The 7,073-nt window shown below is 44.3% G+C and overlaps 1 pseudogene; it reads left to right on the forward strand.

Annotated features, from left to right (window-relative positions):
• Window positions 1-6,266: 6,266 nt before the first annotated feature.
• On the forward strand, window positions 6,267-6,720 carry LOC114230496 (60S ribosomal protein L23-like; annotated as a pseudogene).
• Window positions 6,721-7,073: the final 353 nt, after the last annotated feature.

Below are 7,073 nucleotides of genomic sequence, written 5' to 3' on the forward strand. Positions count from 1 at the left end.
ATATACATGCATACAATTCCTTTGGTTGATCTCTTACCCTCCTCTCCCCCTCCCCCTGCCTTCCCTCTTCCAAACATTTTTAATAAGGCCTTGTAGCATCTCTGAAGGATGAAGAGTTTACACCTCATCAAAGTCCCAAAGTGAACTACTAAAGATGAATGTTGGTGTTACCTAGGTATTCCAGTGAGAGAGTTACTTTAGGAGAGCTCATCCTTTTTCATCCCTGGGATCATAGTATCTCCTTGCCTGTATCTGGAAGGCAGAAGAGCAACAGGACCCATATGCTTGAGGTAGTGGTCCAGTCTCCTCCCGGGATGTTGTACTGCTGACTGAGGGTTTCACTTAAAGTTCACTCACCGCTGGTTATATCATGGACGTCAAATAACAAATGCCAGTAACAGTCTGGAGTAGGAGCATCATTCCCTGGTTGAGCTAGTCAACAAGTACCACAGGCCTAAATGTGAAGAGTGTGATTCATGTCTAACTGGGAGGGGTGGCATATAAAAATGCAAGATCAACTTTGTCTCAGACAGGACTTTGTTCATCAGGGAAAGCAACCTTCCTACGTAAACCAAAGAGCAGACATGAGGTATAAAATAGTGAGATCATCTTTATTAAGGCTCTGTGTGCAAGTGACTCCCACTGAGTTACGCGCCATGACTCAAAGAGATGGGACTTCCATCAACTCCCTGAGGCAGTTAACTAGGCTCCTTGTAATAAACTTCTTTCTGGAAGGGAGAGGAGAACTTGATTACAAGGGGAGCTCCTTGTGATGGTGGAGACATAAAAGTTGAGAAAAAAAAATGGCACTTTCTCATATTTCCTACTAACTTGCTTCACTTCTTAGAAAAGTAAATATCTTCTATGTGCTATTAATTTTTGGATGGATTTCTATTGTCTGAAACTTCTTGGAGCACACTACTACGACAAAGACATTAGAAATGGACATGTAGAGGATCCCAGAAGAAAATAATAAGGAAAAAGAGTTCAATAAATACTAACTTAAATTAGAGCTAAACTAGGCTTTTCTGGCCTGAGACCAAAATAATGTTACTGGGAGACACAAAAAAGTCAGTTTTCCAAGAAATCTTTGGAGAAATTGCATCAATTATCTGGAACATGTAGAAGAGAGGGTGTGCAATTGAGGAGTCGGTGACTCAGCGGCAGCTTTATTTTCATCTGCTTTGACAACTGTGATAACAAATGGAAGTTATCTCATGCAAGAAAAAAAGTTCATTCTCTACGTCATTCTATATAGCGTGGTGTCCTGCCTCCCGTGTGGCTAGATTCTTACTGAAAACACCAAGACGATAATGTGAGGTTCAGGAGACTCACGCGGTGCAGGGAAAGAGCCTTAGAAGCCATGTCCCTGGTCTCTTCTGCAGCTAATTTACAGTGAGGTCTCAAAACCAAGCTAACCAGAAGCAGGGAGTTGGGCGAGGAGGTTTGGATAGTGAGGAGGTTGGGGAAGCAAAGAATTCCTTGGCTCTCTTCTGCTGTTTCTTGACTTTGACAACCTCTGTGTGCAAGTGAAAAGCAATGTATTTTGGTTATTGGGCACAGAGCATAAGAGTATCAAGCCCAATGTTTAGCAATTATGTCCAGTATCTCCACCAAATGGACACCTGGCCATTGTGGGAAGAATGGTTACCATAGCAATGAACGTGGTGCATTTTACACAGGCGTAGCCTTAAATATAGGGGTGGGCAAAAGTAGAATTATGGGCTACAGATATATCGTTCAAAAATTTTAGTGAGATGACTGAATAAACAAAATGCAGAACTTAGCAGAAATAAATTCTGACACAAGCTACAATGTGGATAAGTCATATTTGCATGTGAACCTTTGTATAACATTGTAAAATGGTGTGGACAAAATTAGTCACTGTCTTTACGAAGACGTGCTATTTTCTGATTGATTGGAAAAGAGAAGTCAGATTTGTGTGTCTGGCAGTGAACTCCCTCTTATTATTTGGGAAGTGAGCCTAGTTATTTTATATGGGGATTCAAGAAAGAGGAGGCTCAGAAAGTTGAGAGAACTTATTCATTCGATGTCAAAGTAAAGAAAAGAGGAAGAGGAAAAGAGAGAAGAGGAAGGAGAAGAGAGGAAGAAAAGATTCCTGAGCTTGGCACGCTTCTTTGACGAAAAACTGCTCCCTTAAACTTCCCCTGACACGCTTACATACCCACAACTTGGGACCCAAAATGGAAAAACAAGGTTGAAACCAAACTTTCCATTCTACTTTCCCCAAACCCCCTAATATTAGTCACTCTGGTGTTGCAAAATTCAAGAGTTCATCTAGTCCAACTGTCAGCCAGATGCTTGAATCCTCTCCACACAGTTGGTCCTTACGTTGGGCTGACAGCTTACTTAGTTGATCTTTCAATCATTTTTTCCTGTTGGGCCCATAGACTTTTACATAAAAACAACTCTCAGGGAAAAGAGAAAAATAAAAATAAAGAAGCACATTTTAGTTAAATGTTACATTCTCGATTATTAATTATTAGAGGCCTGGTGCACGAATTTGTGCACAGGTGGAATCCCTTGGCCTGGCTGTCTTGCCCAGTCCCAATCAGGGCCGATCGGGGCTGGCTGCAGGAAGGGACCACGGAGGTTGGCTGGCCGCAGGAGGTTGGCTGTGGGAGCGCACTGACCACCAGAGGACAACTCCTGCATTGAGTGTCTGTCCCCTAGTGGTCAGTGAACTTGATAGCGACTGGTTGACTGGTCATTTGGTCACTTAGGCTTTTATATATAGAGATATTTTAAAACAGTATTTAAATCCAGTTGGGCCCGGCCAGTGTTGCTCAGTGGTTGAACATGACCCATGAACAAAGAGGTCACCGGGTTTGATTCCCAGGCAGGGCCCATGCCCAGGTTTCAGGCTCAATTAATTCCTAGTAGGGGGCATGCAGGAGACAGCCAATTGATGTTTCTCTCTCAGTGATTTTCTATCGCTCCCTCTCCCTTCCTCTCTCTCTCTCTAAAAATCAATGAAAACATATTAAGTAAATAAATAAATAAATCCAATTGCAAAGTATTTTGTCCCCTCCCAAATATACAGGGTAGGTCAAAAGTAAGGTTATATTTGTTTTTATGGAAAATAATACAAAAATTAATAAATAACAATACAAGAATTAACTGTTTCTGGTACTCCCAACTATAAACCTACTTTTGCCCCAACCTGTATTTGTGTGTATGTGTACATGCTTAATTGTAGGGGAGAAACAAACTTTACTCAACCCTCAAGGTTCTTCTGGCTGCTCTGATAATCAAAGAGACATGAGACAGATTAGCAAGAGAAAATAACCAAATGTAATATATACATGTGTATGGGAACCTACATACCATGAGAGAGTCAGAGACCCCACATGCACGAGAGGTTTACAGATACAAAGGGGGATTGAGGTATATAAGACCTCCTGGTTTGGGATGAGGTAAGGTGCCTTGGGAGCTTCAAAGGGTCAATTCAGGATGATAAGAACAAAGGCTTAGTAAATAAAAGTGTGCTCTGCCCTGTAGATAGATTAAAAGAGGTTATCCTATCTAATAAAAGAGTAATATGCAAATTGACCATCACTTCAACACACAAGATGGCTGCCCTCATGTGGTCAAAGATGGCTGCCCCCATGTGGAAACAAGATGGCTGCCACAAGATGGCCAGCAGGGGAGGACAGTTGGGAGGGACCAGGCCAGCAAGGGAGGGCAGTTGTGGGTGATCAGGCCAGCAGGGGAGGGCAGTTAGGGGTGACCAGGCCTGCAGGGGAGGGCAGTTAGGGGCAATCAGGCTGGCAAGGGAGTGGTTAGGGGGTGATCAGGCTGGCAGGCAGAAGCAGTTAGGGGCAATCAGGAAGGCAGGCAGGCAGGCGAGCAGTTGGGAGCCAGCAGTCCTGGATTGCCCTAAACAGGCAATAACGGGCAGTCGGACATCCCTCGAGGGGTCCCGGATTAGAGAGGGTGCATGCTGGGCTGTGGGACACACACCACTGTGCACGAATTTCGTGCACCAGGCCTCTAGTTTCTCATAATAGCTTAAGTTTCTCTTGAGTGTGAGGCTAAAGCTGCCTTTGCTGAAAATAATTTGCATACCACTGAGGCACATCTTGGGGCGACTCCTTCTGTTACCTGAAAGGGGACTTGACCCTGAGAGGGTCCAGTAGTGTATGGGTTCTTGACTTCCTGCAGGAAAAATTTCACAACACGAATCCAGGTGAATTTTAGAAGACATTAGTTAAAGCTGAGGAGACTGAAATAAGGAAGGGCTTAGGACAGTGGTCAGCAAACTCATTTAGTCAACAGAGCCAAATATCAACAGTACAATTGAAATTTCTTTTGAGAGCCAAATTTTTTAAACTTAAACTTCTTCTAACGCCACTTCTTCAAAATAGATTCGCCCGGGCCGTGGTATTTTGTGGAAGAGCCACACTCAAGGGGACAAAGAGCCGCATGTGGTTCGCGAGCCGCAGTTTGCCGACCACGGGCTTAGGATAACAGGAGAGGTGGGTAGATGAGCCTAGGGTGGGCTGCTTAAGTCAGAGAAAGGGGTCCTGGGGACAGATTTGGAGGGTTTGCCTGGGACCAGCACCTACTGCCTATTGATGCCCTGGTTCAAGCCTTCGAGTTTGGAAAATGCATAGCTGTGGGGGAAGGAGAAGGAAAGGAGGAGAGGGAGCGGGAGAGGGAGAGGGGGGAGGGGAAGAGGAGGAGCTAAGGTGTGCTGCTCTAAGGGAGAGCCTGAGCTGGGGCCTTTATTTTAGAGGTTTTGTGTTGTTATTTTTAAGTATGTTTCTTGATTGATTTTTTAGAGTTAGAAGAAGGGAGAGGGATAGAGAGATAGAAACATCGATAAGCTGCCTCTTGCATGCTCCCTACTGGGGATTGAGCCCACAACGTGTGCATGTGCCCTGACAGGGAATTGAACCAGTGACCTCTTGGTTCATGGGTTAATGCTAACCTCCAAGCAACACTGGCTGGGCTGTGTTTGAGGGTTTTAAAGGCTAGGCATTTAAGAGATATCTTAGGGGAGGATCCCAATAGAATATTGATCAGCTTTATGCTAATACTAGTAGCCCGTTTGCACGAAGATTCGTGCAATAGACCTTCATTCACCTGGCTGCCTGCACCAGTTTTCTGCTGGCACCGGGGACCCAGGCCTTGGCTGTGGCCACCGCCTTCTACCTTCTTTCAGGGTCCGGGCTTGGCCCTGGGCAGTGGCCTTGGGCTCGGCTGCACCCAGTGTCCCTGCTACCCGATCTCAGGAGCGAGCCGACCCCCAGGTTGGCTCACTCCTACGATCAGAGCAGGCACCCCGCTGGCGCCCAAGGCCGGGAAAGCCTCGGGCGGCTTTCCCGGCCTTGGGCTCCGCCACACCCCAGCTTCCCTGCAACGATTTCCTGGTGGGCGTGGTTGATGGGCGTGGCTTGGTTGGTGGGCGTGGCTTGGGCGTAGCGAAGGTGCGGTCAATTTGCATATTTGTCTATTATAAGGTAATATGACAAAATGAGGTTTATTCTCTTAACTTGTCTGTCCTTGGGTGTGGCTGGCAAATGGCACTAATTGGATTTCTGTTATGTCTCCCAGAGTAGGGTGATTTAAGCTATTTACTCTCTGGTTGGGGAGGAGATGTCAAAACCATTTACTCTTAAGTGTCCTTGGTTTAGGGAAGACAGTATTTACTAGATGGCTGCAGACTGCTGTTTAACTGTCTGTTTCCCGATTCCATTTATCCTGGTTCACTGGCCTGTTTCAGTTATATAATTTCCTTTTAACATTTCTCTTTACAAACCTTTCTACAATTTTCACAAACCTTTTTACCCATTCAGAAACAGCCAGCTTTAGAACAACTCACTTTTTTCCCTTCAAAACATGCCTCCATTCCTCATATCTTTTACCAAAACCACACAATTTCTTTCTAATTAGTTAGAATTCTTAATTTTTAGAAAACTTGATTTTTTGGTTTTATTTTTTCTTTTCAATGTAATAAATTTATTACAGCAGGGTTGAGAAAAGCATATATAGTTATCTCTGTTTCTTCATTCCTCTTTTTTTAAAAATCTTTATTGATGAAAGCATTACAGACGCCATCCTTTTCTTCCCTATCGACCCCTTCTAGCCTGCACCCACTCTCCCTTTCACCTGCCCCAGGCCTTCACCACATTATATTCTGTGTCCATGGATTATGCATATATGCATACAAGTTCTTTGGAAACCTTGATTTTTTTTAATGACAACTGAAAAGTAAGTAATTAGCCTTTCCGGCATCCAAGATGTTAAAGAGAGGACGTGGTGGGGCCTCCAGGGAGAAATTCCGGATTTCCCTGGGTCTTCCGGTAGGAGCCGTGATCAACTGCTGACAACACAGGAGCGAAAAATCTGTATATTATCTCTGTGAGGGGATCAAGGGACAACTGACCAAACTTCCTGCTGTGGGTGACATGGTGATGGCCACAGTCAAAAAAGGCAAACCAGAGCTCAGTAAGGAGGTACATCCAGCAGTGGTAATTCGACAACGAAAGTCATACCTGAGAAAAGATGGCGTGTTTATTTTGAAGATAATGCGGGGGTCATAGTAAACAATAAAGGGGAAATGAAAGGTTCTGCCATCACAGGACCCGTTGCAAAGGAGTGTGCAGAATGGTGGCCCAGGACGGCATCCAATGCTGGCAGCATTGCATGATTCTCTGGTGTATTTGTAAAGGACAAACCCATCAAAAATCGGTGACATAAGTAAATAAATAAATATAAAAACTAAGTAATTAGCCCTGGCCGATTTGACTCACCTGAGGACTGAAAGGTCCCGGGTTCGATTCCGAGTTGCGGGCTCGATCCCCAGTGGGGGGTGTGCAGGAGGCAGCAGATCAATGATTCTCTCATCATTGATGTTTCTATCGCTCTCTCTCCCTTCCTCTCTGATTAAAAAATAATAGTAAAAAAATAAAAAATAAAAAAAAGTAACCACAAAGGCTGGTCTGAAATTAAAAAACAAAAAGTAAGTAATTAGCATCCTTTAGATTGGCAAGTGCATTTCAAAACTTCTAGAAACACACTCACACTTTTAAAAGATATACTTCTAA

This window comes from Eptesicus fuscus, chromosome 11 (genome assembly GCF_027574615.1).
Source record: "Eptesicus fuscus isolate TK198812 chromosome 11, DD_ASM_mEF_20220401, whole genome shotgun sequence".
Lineage (NCBI taxonomy): Eukaryota > Metazoa > Chordata > Mammalia > Chiroptera > Vespertilionidae > Eptesicus > Eptesicus fuscus.